The 17,397-nt window shown below is 34.1% G+C and overlaps 1 protein-coding gene across 3 annotated transcripts in view; it reads right to left on the reverse strand.

The window, feature by feature from the left end:
* The window catches only part of LOC123720073 (sex peptide receptor), a 167,902-nt gene extending 155,090 nt beyond the window's left edge, over positions 1-12,812 (reverse strand). For all 3 annotated transcript variants that reach the window (XM_045676531.1, XM_045676532.1, XM_045676530.1), the window contains exon 1: positions 12,691-12,812. The gene's annotated coding sequence lies outside the window, so the exon portion shown is untranslated. The remainder of the gene's footprint in view (positions 1-12,690) is intronic.
* Positions 12,813-17,397: the final 4,585 nt, after the last annotated feature.

Genomic DNA, 17,397 nt, shown 5'->3' on the forward strand with positions numbered 1-17,397 from the left:
CTCGTTTACTAACTGTACTATTTTCAGTGATAGATCTATAGACGTCGTACCCTCCCTTCAATGTATTACCTTTTAGAGAAACTACCTCATCTCTACACTTGAACATTCCTTTTTCTAGATCTATCTTACATTTATAGAACTTCATAAAGTCCAAACCGATTATACAGTCATCTACTATGTCAGCAAGAACAACTTTATGTCTGTATGATCTTCCCCCAATCTTGAAGGTAGCGATACCTTCCCCTCGAACGGTTATGTGCTGACCAGTAGCTGTAAGGAGCTCTACATTTCCACCAGAAAGGCTTTTGTAAAATGACTTCAGAAGTTGGTATCTAATTACTGTCCGGGAAGCTCCAGTATCAAGGGTTAACTCACACCTACATCCGTTTACTTCTCCGTCGATAACAATGGTATTCCCATCCTGAGTTTGAGTGATCATAACTTTTGGGGCCTTCCTTACAGAACCGGCCAGCACCCGCCCCGTGGTCCTGGCTTCTACTCGTTTCCCTGCCGCTGTTCAGCGGCAGTCACACCCGCTGCTTCCGGTTCCCCACGTCTAGTCTTTATTTCGCCTCTGAGATCTTTTTTAGGGCATGAAAACCTCATATGCCCTATTTCCCCACAGAGGTAACAGGTGGGTCCACGTTGGGTACTTGGTTTTTCCGTGACAGCCCTAATGCGGTTAGGTCGATGATCCTTGCAAAATGCTTCCACCTCCAACGCATGGGCAAGAGCATCCTTAATTTCCTTATGGTGACCGAGGTTCACAGCCATTCGAATTTCACGGTCTCGAATACCGTCGACAAAAGCTTGAACCAGCATCTTGTCTGCAACATCTGGTGAGGATGCGTAGGCCTTCCTTACCAGCTTCTCTATTTCAAGTCCCCATTTTTGCAAACTTTCATTTGTCTGCTGTATTCTATCTTTCAATTGAGCCCTGTAAACGTGCTCTAAATGTGCGTCTCCATACCGTGATTCCAGGGCATCTAGCAGTTGCTTCAACGTCACCTTACCTTTCTTGGTATCTAATATGGAGAGGGCTTCGTCTCGCAATCCCAGAATAAGGGCGGTAACTGCTTGATCGTCAGTCCACCCGTTTGACTGTGCTACAGTCTCAAATTGAAGCTTGTACGCGCCCCAAGAAGATGTACCATCAAAGGGAGGCACTTTCACATTTCCAGGTGGTGCTACAGTCGTGACAACACCAGAGGTCTTCAGGCATTGGATTTCATTTTCTAATCCAAGGATACGTTTATCCTGCTTGGATTCCAAATTCTCAATCTTTTCATCTACCTGTATTTTCAGGTCACAAAGTTTTTCTCCTATACGGCGAGCCTGCTCCTCTTGACGTCGTGCCTGCTCCTCTATCATGCGACGTGTCTGAGCCTGTTCTTCCATCATTTGGCGTGTATGTTCGTCTTGACGGCGTGCCTGTTCTTCTTGACGGCGTGCCTGTTCTTCCATCATTTGTTTTGTCTGTTCTTCCTGACGGCGTGCCTGTTCTTCTTGACGGCGTGCCTGTTCTTCTTGACGGCGTGCCTGTTCTTCTTGACGGCGTGCCTGTTCTTCCTGACGGCATGCCTGTTCTTCTTGCCGGCGTGTCTGTTCTTCAATCATTTGGCGTGTCTGTTCTTCCTGACGGCGTGCCTGTTCTTCCTGACGGCGTGCCTGTTCTTCCTGACGGCGTGCTTGTTCTTCCATCATTTGTCGTGTCTGTTCTTCTTGACGGCGTGCCTGTGCTTCCATCATTTGCTGCAGAGCAAGGAGGATGTTGCCATCGTTACTTTCACCCATCCCGCGGTTTGCATCGAAACTTTGTCGCCGGGCGGCGTCGCGTGCTGATTGCGCCCTTGTCTGCACTCCCTCCGCAGCTGAAGACTCTGCCACAGACTCCTCTTGATTCTCCCTTGGAGTAATTGGCATGTTTCTATCCCACTTCTGACACCAAAATGTTACGAGCTAGGGGATCGGATAGAAAATGCCGTAGATTTATTCAAGGGTTTATTTCTTGGTAAATCAATGAGGAATTTATGGGCACAAATTAACCGCAGAGATTCACTAATAACACACAAAAACACAGTCACTAATTACTTCACTTATACACACTTCACACAGTACTTTATCACTTATATTCACTTTATTCGCACTTTATTGCTTCGGTGTTTCGCTCTTGTTATCGCATTCAAAACTAAGTGACTAGTCGCGTTTCGGCTCGCTTATATATCCCTGGGAATAATTCTAAACAATATTCGAGAACTTTCTAGGCGGGCTTGCTACTGAGTAGCGATTGCACAATTCTAGAACGTTCGCACTCTTTGTCTCTTTCGCACGTTGCTCCGTCCTTGTCGTACGGCGTTCTAGAGTGCTCGTCTAGTTTCGAGAAAGTTCTGATCTTCTCTCTCTCTCTCTCGTATCATTTCGTCCTTGTCTCACACCTAGAAAGTTCGGTCTAGAATATTCCTTCACCAAAGGGGTATAACTAGGCCTGAAAACGCCTGAAAACGGGTCTCCTGAAAACTGCACTACTCGACTACACATGTTCTGAAACCGACTGAAAAAAGGTTTCAGCTTCCTGAAAACTAGGGTAACATTATGAAAATTACAATTTTCTAATATGTGATTGACCCTCTCCTGAAACGGTCAGAAATCATATTACAGCTTGCTGAAAAGTTCTCTAACTAGTGGAAAAATCTAGAAACATTGCAGTCGACCCGTCTTCGTAACAATATTTACGCAGGTTCAGCACGCAGTAAAATAAAACTTCGTTATTATTATTAATTAACGAAGTATACGATACATGTATCCAATATATGTAACTTATATATTACGTATAGATATAGACGGGGAATAATTCAAAGTTGTAAGTAATAATATTACTAACTGCTCAAAGATGTTGATAGAAATGGATCAATCATTATATCTAATTAGTAACAAAATTGTGTTTCTTGCGACATTTACGACATTACGTCGACATTCATGGCAGTCACAATTTCTAGACCTTCCTCCTCTTTAGAATAATTGTTTTACTTTTCTTACGCTCAATACTTTCCATAAATGTCATGGTTTTTTTGTTTATATATTTATTAGCAGCCTTAGTCAAGATGCCTCGACAGTAGCGTATGTAGAAAGTCGAAAACTAAATTCGTATGAAAATGACAGTTCGTGTTGATAGCTATTCGTTACAGAGACCGTGGAGTATCCGTTAAACTTGCCTAGTATGATAGTTTTAGTTATGATTAAAAGAAAATATTACTAATTACATAAATACTTTGTACATTATTATGTAATTACACACCATAACGGTTTGGCTTGGTCCATCCGGAAAAAGAAATGTGAATATTGATCTCTTAGAATTTTTTCTGGTCTGGAGGCCTTTTCTCGTAATGAGGTCCTTAGTTGTAAGGATTGAGTAAGATTCATTTTGTATTATTATATATTAAAATTTTGTTATATTAGTAAATTTTAAATTGTATATATATGTAAAAGTTTTTAGGAAAAAAGGCCGTTTTATTTCATTATAATATGCATTCACTTTATATATTTTTAATATGGAGGGAGGAATATTTTTTATGCGTTAAATTTCATTTGATACTTAGGATGTAAGCTTAAATTTTCGTAAATTTACACAACGCGTCAAAGCCTAATGCTTGAATTTTTAACGAGACCCGCCCATCGTTTCCTTCAATATGGATCCTTAAAGAAACGTTAATATTTAATTTATATAATCCAAAAAGGCTCGGTAATACTTTTGTAGTGAAACTTCTTTATGTCACATTTTTTGGTTACGCGCCATCTTTTCCTTGTTTGTTTGTTGTTTGTTCCCCACCACAGTTGATTCGAAGAGATTCGAAGCCATAAATAACAAAAATAACGATAACAAAGATAGTAAAAATTCTATTACTATTTATGAAATTCTGTAATAATCTTAGTATTAGTAAGATAAAATGAAATAATTGTATTATTTGCATTCATGTCTATGATGATAAAAGCCTTTTTTTAAACTTTATCTAATTCAACCAATTTCTGTAAAGTTGCATACAGTAGATCATTTTTCGAAAAATGAGCTAAGTTTCACTTCTTACGTGTGTACACTAGTACACGCGCACATTTTTTTAAATATGTGCCATTAAGATAAAGTTACAAGATGCTTATTATCGGGACAGAAATATTTGCCAACCGTGTGGTGTTGTATACAAAAAATCTTACATATAATATTAAACCCTTAATATATAAAAATACTCCACAATTTAATGATTAATTCCAACTAAACTTTTGACATTAAAGTCGCATCAAAAACGACACAAAGAAATAATTCATTTATTTATTAACTACATCTAAATATATTAATAGAATCTATCAACGCCACCCCGTGGCCAAAGTCCGTCAACTATCTAGGCGTCACGCTCGTTAGCGGCATGTCCATCCGAAAACACGTAGCCGGCGTTCGCAAGAAGGCCGCGTTTGTCCTCTTTTTTTAATTTCTCCTGAATCAGAGGAGTCAGATGTTCCTGGAACACACCGTACAAGGGCTGCATCTAACCGTACATGACCTACCCTAGCTTAATCTTCGCGCATTGCCCCAACATCCACTTACTAATTTATTATGCCTACCTGACAAAAAAGGCCCCGACACTTTTTAAAGGATCCGGATAATCCAATGCGTTTTTTTTTAAATTTATTTTATTCTAAGTGGCGTTTGTATTTTGGGTGAGCTTAACAAACATGATACAGAGAAGGATACAGACAGAACGAAGAACTCGCTATTTGATACTATCTTCGTTCCTTGCATCTTTGTAACTACAAAGAGTTACATAGATGATCTTAATTTTAAATTGTTCCAGCAAGTTACATTTAATAAAAAATATATTTTTATTTTCATTCTGAGAGCATGTTAATAGCAACAGTGATTTATTTTAAAGTGTTTACTATTGTTCGATCTGTAAGTTTTATTCAGTATTCGATATAAGTTTTCTACTGTATAAGTATTCAATTACTGTAAAAATAGAAAACAATAATACATAAATATATCGAAATGGCTAAGTTAGGCGTCAGGATCGCAATCAGTTCCAGATAGAATTTAGAAACACAATTTACCCAACTTCTGTGGTAAATATGACTGAAGTAACCGCATCACAACTTTACCGGAGCTAAACTTTGCACTGCGTTTAATACTTCTATGTTTCTACATATTATTTTAACTATATAGGATGTGTATTTAAAAATTATATATGAATTCAAAAAAAATATATACCATGCATAACATAAAGGTCTCCGGCCTTGTCTAAAGTGTAGTGTAGTATATTTTAGCTATTAAAAAAAATGTTTTGTATTATACCTATATTTATGTTTATCAATATATTATTTATATATAAAGAGAGCAATTATCGGGTATTATTAGATACCTACAATTTTATATTCAAATGTAATTGAGTTACGTAACCATGAACTCGCATTATTTCCGAAGATCGTACCCAAAGTGGTTTTAATTGGTATAGCTCACCTGGTTAGCGGAGTAGAAAATATCAAAGTTGAGTCCCACAGAAACACACTCACAAATATGAAATCCACAAAAATACAACATGAAATAAAAACGACGAATTTTCGAATATCTCAACTATTTTAATGGTGACATAAAAACTTTATGACGACACGTTTACCTGCCATTTTTACGACAAAAAGTTATAAATTGTCGCATCCTTTTTCACCTTTGGGAATTTTGCGTATCTTTTAGTTTAGTCATATTTTCTCCTACCCATTTCCTTCTAGTTAACGTTCCATCATATATTAATAGTAATAAAAACTTTATTCATGACAAATAGGTTGTGACAAAATTCATATGTCGCTAGTAAAAAAGTTTTTTGAGAAAACGTAGGTTTAGTGTTACAACTAATCAAACACAAGTCTTATAAGACATTAAGTATGTAAGTGGCTAAGAGTTGTTATAAGCGTGCGTTGTGTCTGTGTAAGATTCTGGTATCTCGGATTCATAGCGTAGCCTAATAAGGCCTCTGTAGATTCAAAATTCACTTCAGCTGGAATTGGAATTATAGACCTAGGTAAACAGATATCGTATAAACATTACGTAGATGAAAGAGAGGAAAACACCTACCGTGGAACAAATTTAGGGAAATAAGAAGTTCGACCATAGTTGAAAACGGTGAGTATAAAAAAAGAGTCTTTACACATGCATATTTCCACGTCTAATGCCAAACATGGATTTTAATAAGATGGTAATATAGGAGATTGTATTCTGTAGGGCTATATAGCATTCTGTACTTCGGTTGACAATTAAAGAGAAAGTGAAAAACAGCAGCAGCAAGTAAAAAATAACAGAAGTCAAATTGCCCGTGTTTTTCATGTCAGATGGGTCAAAAGGTCCTCGTGTACTAGTATTAAATATAATAATATCATACACTTAAAGAAGACGAGAAAGAGAGAGAGAAAATAGAAATTGATATAACTGTCTCAAAAACCTTGAAACAATTTTGTTAAAAGACTTTTTGGATGTAATAAATGTTTAAATGATACCACTGCCCATGGACACTCACATTGCTAGAATGCACGCAAGTGCGTTGCCAGCCTTAGATCGTTAAGATAAATCTTATCCATGTTGAAATATATCTGATGTAATCTGGAAAAATCTTGATGTGACTTTCAGTTTCCGAGAGATATTTGCGGATACTTTACTTGCGAAATTTATCTCACGTACACGTGTCATCTTGGACGCCTAAGTAGATCATACATACAAACATATTATCAAATTCAAATAATTTAACATATAAAATATTAAATACATATGGTGTTTTGAAATACCATTGTGCGCGTTTAATATTCGCTCGAACGGTGAAGGAGAACAAAAAGGAACAAATCATTTAACTTTGATTTATATATAAACAACCCAAAAAAGCACATTCTTCGCCCAACGCTTTCGCCCCTTCCAAGGCCCTTTCATCTTTCATCACTTAAAAACAAAATTATCACCAACATTTAAAAACTCACATTACACACTTACTAAAAATCTCAAAGAATATCTTGTCAACCTATCCTATGCCGATACAGAAAATATTCTTATTGTGCAAAAATATATTAAGTATAAATTTGTCTTATGTAGATATCATAAAGGAATACAGTTTATATATTAAAAAGGAGAGACTTGCTGCCCACAACACAGGTAATCCTAGTGTGGGGGCTAGTTCACTTTACTTTACCTAAATATCCTGTACATTGCGTATAATAAAGTTTTTCTTTCTTTCTATTAGATTAACAAGTGATCATCAAACGGATACATAAATCTGAGCCCGAGACTTAAAAAGGTTGTAGCGCCATTGATTTTTTTTTACTTTAGGTAATTATTTTAAGTTCGGTATGTTTTCTTTATTTAATAAAAATAACAAACTTTTAAGATCCTCAGATTTTTGTACCGTTATAATTAGATTTTCTTATATGAAAGTAATCAGCCTACTGTGCCAGTCGCCGTTTTGGGTTTAAGGTATGCCGCTTTCCTATCGATGCTTTTCTTCGGGGTTCGACTACACTACATCTCAGGAATGAAAATCACGCTCTGACTCCACTAGGGTCTAAGCCATGTGCTGTATAAATATAAGCTGCAATTTAATACCATCAATATTAAAAACAGTTTAGCTCAACTCCTACACATACAAAACCCAAATCGGAACGTTCAAAAGAATTAAACAAATATCTTGAAGTACCAATTCCTACAAAGATATATTATTCATAAGATACAGAGTGGAGAAATGTGAAAAGCGAAGAAATGATAAATATTAAACACAGCATATTTTACTCAGAGTATATTATACTTTTAAATATAACAAATAAGAGAAACATAATAAGCATGCTACCTAAATGGAAAAATCTAAAGGTCAAAGATTTCTTAGTAATAATGAGAGAAGTGCTTAGCAAGAGAAACTTGCGTCTTTCAAATCTCGTGTCGTTTGACGCTCTTAATAGTTGCGCCTACGGAGAATGCCGTGAGGAAACCAGCTTGGCTCCTTGTCTTTATAAAAATGGTCAAAAGATGTAACCTAAGATTAAGACTATATAGGGTTTGCCTATATTAGATTTGTAAAAAATCTAGTGGCATAATTTTTTTTGTAGTATGATTTAATAAAATATTTTCAGAGATTCGACACCAAATTCCTCTTTTACTATATACTGCTAGTGACAAAAATTCTTGAGACATCTTCCAATTAATAAATAAATAAATATGTTAGCTTAACATTTTAGATTTTAGTTTGTAATAGTATAATTTTTCCTTGTTACTTTTTATGTTTGTTAATATGGTTGACATTTCTTGCACGTTATGCTATGTTTCCGCTAAAAGGGTTGCCTGTAAAAGATCGTTATTAGCGGTAAGTGATTGTATCTCTCATTGTTTATGTTATGTCTTTTTATCAGTTTTAGTATAACGAATATTTAATAACTAAAATATATCTACACTATAAGAATGTTTATATATTTAACCAGATAAAATCACTTCACATATCAGTAAAATGTAGTAAATACAGAAACAGCCTGTACACTTTACGAGACTCCTCTTAAGATATGCTGAGGAAACTTTGTAAGCTTGCATTTTATAGCACCTCTTGGGAGACTATGTATGAAGTAATCAGCATTAAGGACAAACTTGGAATCTTTTAATCAAAGATTAATAATCCATTTACATAATAAGCTTTGTCTGTAAACCCTTCAGGTCAAGTAGTGACTCTAGTTCATTAATCATTCTCTAAAGTTCGAGCTGCTTTTAGGCTAATTTGTCTTTAGTGAAAACAATTATTGATCTTGGGTTACCAACAGGGGCTGTTATTTGCCGCTATCAATAATAGAAAATATCATTTAGTTAACTGTTTTATAATAACTTGTCATTAAAATCAATTTTATTTAATTACGAGATTTTATAGATTATAGTAACTTGACATCGTCAGTATCTATCTGAACATTCTGAGACTTTAAATAGCATCCTGATGTTTGCCCTCATAATATACTCCCATCAATCAATCAATGTTGTAAGTGTATTGAATTAATCTAATATCTGGACTTACGTTAGGCACTCATACCACATAATTGTAATTATACCTATTCTAAAACGCGTTTCGATACACTCCGAAACATATTGTCTATTATCTATTCATCAGTCAATCAATATTGAGAACAATTCCGCGCATTGAATACAGTGAATTAATAAACACGCAAATTCTTTTTTCATTATTTTTGTTTTGGTTTTCATAGACTGTAGCACGCCAGGCAAATGTCTGGGGCTCTCTTTAATAGAAATTTTGTTAATTGACTTAAAACGAACTGAAGGATGAAGGAATGTTGTGTATGTGTCGCAAATGTCAAATTATATTACGATTGGTTTAAATAACATAATTTCAAATTTGCGACACATTCAACAACATTTTTGTTGTTTCTACGTAATCTTTTATCGTGTTTTCTGTGTTTTGTAACTGTTAATAGTGCGTGCAAATTAATTATCTTTATATATAATTATACTGTACGTGTGTATGTCACTGAACTCTTTTGTCGGCTGGACCGATTTAAATAAAAAAAAAATTTTACGTTTGGGGTGCGTCCTGGATGGTTTAGATTCACACATCGCATGACGCTGCGGTCGGTATATATAACTTATCAATACAGAAAATAAACAGTTGGTATATATATAAATCTATTGTGCATGCGTTCGTAATTAAACTCCCAAACGACTGGACAGATTTTGATAAAATTTTGTGTGTCAAGTAGTAATGATTTGTATTATTACATAGTTATTTATGTATGTAAGACGTGTCTACAGGACGGCTGTCCGATCTGCTCGTTGGTATATAAAAGTTTTTGTGTGAAATAATGTAATGCTTTATTGCTTATTATAGAAACCATAAATCGATAAATACGCGAGCCTCACATGTCTCATAGTCTTGACAAACCCATGGAGTCAAGTAGAGTAAAGGAGTCGCTCGGGTCTCTATGGACATTTATAACTATTAAGTCTATTATAATTGTTTATATGAATAACGGTAAGTTGCGGATTTTTAATCAGTTACAAACTCTTTTACAATCGTTTGAGCAATACTCACAGTTGGATGATACGTCATACTATAGATATATATATACTAACATAGACAAATGTTCAAAAGAATTATTTACATTATTCCACCCGTATCACCTCGACTTCCGCCGTTCCACGACTGAGCGTTTTCCAAGGCAATTTTTGCCGCGCAACCCCGCTATGTGGAACCAGCTGCCCACTGAGGTATTTCCGAGCAAATTCGACCTAGGGTCCTTCAAGAAAAGAGCGTACCAATTCTTAAAAGGCCGGCAACGCACTCGCGAGCCGTCTGGCATTGAGAGTGTCTATGGGCGGCAGTATCACTTAACATCAGGAGAGCCTCCTGCCCGTTTGCCCCCTGTTTTATATAAAAAAAGGATTTCTATATAATATTTGGGATAAACGTCTTTGACAAAGTTTTTGCCGCGCATCACCACTGTGTGGAATTGTGGAACCAGCTGCCCACTGAAGAATACCAAAACAATTCGACTTAAGATCCTTCAAGAGCGTATCAATTCTTTAAAGGCCAAAACGCACTTGCGAGTCCTTAGGCAAATGTGAGTATCTATGGGCGGTGGTATCACTTAATATCAGGTGATTTTGTCCCCTGTTATAAAAAACACTTATGCTTTTAAAGAAAATTATTTTATTGGCTATAAATGTGAATGTTATTAAGACATCTTGACATTTCAAATGACAGAAATCGTGGTAATGATACTGTCTTTTAATAAATAATTTATACAATTAAAAAGTAACGTTCTTTCCAAAAGAACAGACGTTACGTAAGAACCCCAACACACAAGTGAGGCTCGGTGATTCAGTTTAATTCATACGATCTTTAGGGAGAACATGTTCACAACCATTTTATTGGAACTGCGTTAGTTGAGAATAATTTTTTAACTATTTTTTTATATGATTAGACAATTGAAGTTATGTTGCTTATACTACTGGCTACTATGAGTCCACTGGCTCGGTTTTACTAACGGCTTTAATTAAAATGTAATTTTTAATTTTAAGTTAAGCCGATTAAACCTAAAAGTAAAAGTGCAGCATTTTTTAACTGTCTAAGAGTCTGCTTGGACCTGGACTTATTGGGCAAAGCTCTTGCAATATCAAGGTATGAATTGAGATCGAATTAGTCAATGACATTAACGATAAACCTTTATACAAAGCCTAATACTCTATGCGTCCGAGCTGGCGTTTTACGTATAGATCTATACAAATAATTGACACTGAACGAAAATTGTATTTCAATGAAATCAAATTAATGTAACGCTACAGCAATTGAAAATATAATCTTGGTATTAATAAAAATTTTGACGAGGAAAATTTATTATAAAAATTATAAACGTGGAAAAGGCGAAGTTATGTCATATTAAACGCAAAAGCCTGTAACGACAAACACGGTGAGAAGGAAAAGTTGCCTGAAACATCCAGGGACATTCACATTCAACTCATCTTTTATACTTGCGCCGTCTGTATCAAACTTATCAATATTTGTTACTAATACATAATGTACAAGACAAGTACAAGTAAATGGATATTCATAATATTCCAGAACAGCTCATGATCTTCGGTATACGAAATATGAATAGAAAGATCGAGAATGTTGCGGGCAAGAGATAAATGGTGCAATACACAACAAGAATAGGGACAACAGACCTGCGGTCCGCGTACTGTGTTGTCAAAACCAAATATTTTATTCCAGGCAATAAAACCTTCTTTCCCCACAGACTACTACGAAAATTCAATAACAGACTACCTGTGTGGTGTTTTTTTTATATTCATCCTTATTTAATTCTTGTATCCACCTCGACTACTTTCGACACTACTGAACAAGTAGGCTATAAATATCCATATAACATTTTGTTAGTCAACTTAAAAATAAATGCCGTTATATTTTTTTCAACCAATAAAAGACTAAGCTAGCTTACTCATATTAATATTGTAAAAATGATTTATGGCGTCGTATTTGGTCTACTATTGACAAAACATAAGTAACTTTTAATACGCACCTGTCAGACAGAAGTCAAACAGAAAAAAAATCTTAGATACTAAAAGTATTAACTTACAATAAGTCAGCTAATTATAGAAAAAATGCTTGGTAAAAAAGAGCTTATCCCGGCCTCACCTAGCAATTCACCTCTTATGTTGACTTGAAAGCAAGTCTCAACACTAGTTGTAGCTAAGAAAGTATAAGGTCAATAATATTATGAAGTTTTGTTCTTTTTGTTTTTTTTAGTATCTAAGATATTTATTAAAAAAGTTATGTAAGGAAATATTTAAAACTAAATAAATTCTTAATATACATACACGCTCTAATTTGGGATGGTCTATAAGTGATTTATTAATTTTAATATTAATATTATAGTAATGTTAAAAACAGAAAATTAATCTTTTTAGAAATAACTTAAATTTTTTAGGTATTCCGTCAACTTAAAAACATGCTTCCATTTAGACCTCATGTCTATCATCACTTATAAAAGATCTTAGTACTTTTTAATAAACATCGTAAAAAATAAATAAATCTTCAAATCATTCGAAATAAATGTTTTTCTTAAAAATAAAGTGACTTTCGAAAGAACCAAAACAAGGTAATATTTGTAGGCTAGAGTTTGTTAATCGCTCACCTGATAAAGATGAGAAAAACAAACAAACAGATCACAACACTGTACTCATAACCACTAAATCCAAGTCACTGATAATTATAAGATCGCAAGAGAAAATACTCCGCAAGCTCGTTCATTCACCGCCACGGACGAAGAGCGACTGACGATTTTCAGTCTTCACGCCACCGCCCCGTCGGAAAATTTCAGCAAGGATTTTCTTTTTACAAACGGTAGAACATTGCACAGTCTCAAATATTAATGAGGTCAATGAACTTTTCCGATGTATCGCTGTCCGGTGGTTTTCTGGCTATACGTATTTAGACTCTTGAACTTAGATTGTAATATTTCAAATATATAACATATACAAGTCGCTAACTCCGTGTTAATAATATTTATAAGAACTGAGTTAAAATATGCTTGAATTAGTATTTCTCGTACTTTTATTAAAACAAAAATAGTACTGATGCACTGTAATTGCAAAAATAAATTTACCGTTTGTAAAGTTAAAACCTATGTGATCTCTTTTAAAGTTGTTTTATTTCTTTTAAATTATCTCTGAGTTATTGATAAACTTTCTGTTTTTTAAATACAGGTTTTGTTAGTTGTAATATATTTAGCTGTAAGGGATGTTATATTTTTAATCAGTTTATTGCTTAATTAAATAAATAAATAATTATTTATTTCACTAGATTGTTGGCTCACTCCATCTCCATGGTTTAACGGTTATATCGCACAAACCTGACGGTCATGGAATTGCCTTCTGGGATGGCGAAATAACCATGTTTAATAACCACAGTATTCTATACGCAATTTGTACCTAAATATTACTTATACAGAGGGGCCATTTTTTATGATCAAGACGTATTATATTTTTAAATGCTCTAGCTAATCTAAAAATAGGTATTAATAATGTTCTCGAGAGATAATCCGGAGACCAAATCGAGAGACCAGATAATCAGGCAATAATGCATGAGTGTGCGTAAACTCTATTTTATACTCTGTTACTTGGGACCAATGTTCCTCGCATCAAGAAATCAGGTTCAATCTTTTTGCGCTCTTACAAGGCAAAGGTGTTCAAACACCGCCAACTTTCTAACTTAGGCTTATTAAAAGTTCTCGAAAAAATCACATATATAACTTTTTACCCTGATGCGAAGTCAAAGTTACAAATTACTGGACAAATGAGGTAAACATTCTTCTTCTTTTGGTACCTCTCCATTGCTGCAGGTTGGCTGTTAGTCTCGTGAAGCGTGTATTGTCCTGTGCACCTCGTCCACAGTCAACCCGTCCGATCCCTAACGTAACGAAGCCATTTAACCATGAATTACCTATTAAAACTAATTGACGGAGGTGGTCATGACACAACACGTCAACCAGATACACAACTTTCCGTTTAATGTTCTGCACAAGTTTTTTTCTAGTTTTGTATATTGTAAAGACTTTTAAATAATGCTGCCTTATCGCATTTTTTGTATTGCATACTGGTTCTGGACAACAAAGCTTTATGTTGATGTATTTTTTTGTAATTTTAGCGCGAGGAACTATGAATTTATATTGTTTATAATAAGCTTTCGGTAATCGATCTTAAACAATCAAACGGTTGGGAAATGTTCAAGATATACTTAGTCTGGCCATAAGTACATACAACATACAATTCAAAACTAACAAAATATTACATTAGAATTTAGAATCTGTCATTTTTATATCATTGTTTCATATTTATGTATTAAACTAATACACTGTAAAAGTAAAAAAATGTTATTTGCAATAGATGTTTTTAACTTTGTTTCAGTATGGCTAAACTAGATAGAAAGATAAAAACACCCTGGACGAGGCCTCTACTCTTTAAATTCTTAAAAATATAGTTAGCCTTGTATGTGTATCTTTTGTATAATAAATGCGGCTTAGTTAATATTAATTATTATATTATCTCACATATACCATGTTAGTATTAATATAATTATTCATAACATCGGGCACAGAACTGTTTGCTCACTGATTATTTAAGAAAACAAAATGGAATCGAATATCTTCATAACATCGGTAACTACTCGTAGGAACGTCCATATAAAAAATAGAAATATTATAATATACGTTTACTACCAGTTTTCTAAATCTAGGGAAGAATTATTATTATATTGAAATATATTGTATGGAACTGCAATCATTACGCTGTGCATTTATGCATAATTTCATAATAATAAGGTAACAAACGCTTAGTATTAAAACACAACCTTAATGTATAAAAATAGATTTAGAAATGTAATCGCATCTAGATAGGAGAATATATTTTAAGTTAATAATTAAATATTTATGTGCCTTAGCTTATAAGGAATGAAACATTTTTACAGGTTATTTATTACTCAAAATTTCAAATTTCAGAAAGAAAATCAGAAAAACGGTTTCAGAGGTCGATCTTGATTCAAGTTTAATTGGCGATTTAGAAAATGTGCCTAAATATCCCAGAAACTTTTCAAAAAAGAATAAATCAATTGCTTGATATTCGATTATTAAGTACCAAGTACGTGACGAACGCGACGAAAATCTCTTGACAAAAATTTTACCGGAAGATATTAATGAGGTTCAATGTGAAGTGACGTGGATGAAATGGAATAAATGTTCACTATATATAATAATAATAATAAAAGCCTCAATTGCTATAATTACTTATACTAGTATCTAAAAATGTTAAGTACTAATAAATAAACACTATTTATCAATCGGCAAGCCGGTTAATTTCTGTTATACAGCTTGTCTTTGAACATAGGCCTCCTCTAAGAGCTTCCAATCTTCTCTGTTTTCCATTTCAATATACTATTGTATTATAGTTATAAATTTTAACGATCCTCCATATTTTGGAGAAACAAGATTACATATCATTTTTACGAACATATTTTCGTCAAAAAAACCCTTGGTCTTGGACTCAGTTATGGTTTTATGATTCTTTATGACCAGTAATGTTTAAAGAATTTTTTTTCTCATTACAAAAAAATGTATACAAAATACAGGTTGCCATCAGCGGTCCCAAATTTTAGTCTACTAGTTCTGATATGTTTCGTCAAACCAAAGGGTGGTGAATTGGTTAAACGCGCTATGCTATATTGTATTACGAATTGTAGGCGGTAAATGATTAAATAATTGTCTATGTCTGACACACGATGCCTAATTTTTTGGTATGCGAGTGTAAAATACGCAAACAGAAAATAAAAAAGCACAGCTGGGGTTTTAATCTACGACTTCGAGATGAATATGGCACGCTCAAGCCACGAGGTTGACACTGTTTGCTACGTTTAAATGGTTTGAATTTTATTGTAAGTGGCCATTAGACCCACTAAAAACATAAACTAACAAAAAAAATCACGTTTAAAATCATTTAAACCTTAATGTTTTATTTACATCTATAGAAGTTTATTATAACACGAGATCTTTAGTCGAAACAGCGTAATAAGATATAGTTTTTGTGAGTCCGGGAGCTTTAGTCTACAAACACATTCCACATTCCATCACATAACTAGAAGTGTAATTTCTTAAAGTACACTAAAATTTAATAAAGTTATTTGGATTTTGTGTCACGTAATATACAGATTTACCACAAGTCACGCAACTCCATCATTTTTCTTTACTAACAAGTGTGAACCGCTCGCCTTGCACATGTCATCAATTTGTCAGGCTTGAAAATCGTCAAAAGACGATAGCTAGCTGAGGGTAAAAACGTGGGAGCCCTTTGTTAAGAGAGTAACCGGTTGGTAGCCGTGCAGGTCTACGGTTACGCAATCTTTACTGTATAAAGTTATTCATATTTCAAATTATCCAAAAACTCCAATGTACTAGGACTAATAGCTGTTTGAACAGAGCCATAAATCTTCCTGTGTGAATGTTTTTTAATTGACACAATCCGACAAAGCTGTCAACTAGAAGAAATTTATAGCGCGGCAAATATAAAACTGTGTAGGACTTGCGTTGTAGAGATAGCGGCATTAGTGGGCCAGAATATAAATTAAAAAGGTAAAGTCGTTTATAACGAATTAGTATTTAATCAGTAAATTTAGTAGGCACGAGCTGTCGAATGTTTTTATTATATATGATACGAGCGGACTCGACAGACGTTGTCCTGTCTTAACTATGAATATTTCAAATTGGTGTAATGTTTTTCTGGTGCGTATATAAATAGTTTTGTTGGTATTCCGACATAGGAACACATAACTGCCCATGTGAAAAATATGGATTTTCAAGATTAATGCCACTAACAATCAGCGACTGTATTTATTTTATAAGTATTCTATTAATATAATAACTCCGATGGAAGCATTTGTATTAAACGATATTCATTTTTCTTACATCCTCTTCGACGATATTTGCTGCAAGCATTCTGAAAATGTTATGTCAAACGCAGTAAGGCTACATGAAAAAAGTTTGAATTGTAAAAGCGCTATGTACTGAAAAAAAAATTATATCGTAACAAAAGTCATGATTACTTAAATACGGTGGTTAAGCATACTTTAATTTTCAATTTTTCCGCGCTATTTTCTTATTTTTTTCTTTCATGAGAACCATCTCCTGACAATAACAAACACAACCAAAAAAGAATTAGCGAAATCGGTCCAGCCTTTCACGCTTGATGCCGTGAGCAAGGGAAATAGGGATTTATTTTTATATATTGCTTAATATGTATAGAAATTGATTATGGAAAGTTAATGTGTAAATAAATACGTTAATCATTTCATCATG

This window comes from Pieris brassicae, chromosome 2 (assembly GCF_905147105.1).
Source record: "Pieris brassicae chromosome 2, ilPieBrab1.1, whole genome shotgun sequence".
NCBI lineage: Eukaryota > Metazoa > Arthropoda > Insecta > Lepidoptera > Pieridae > Pieris > Pieris brassicae.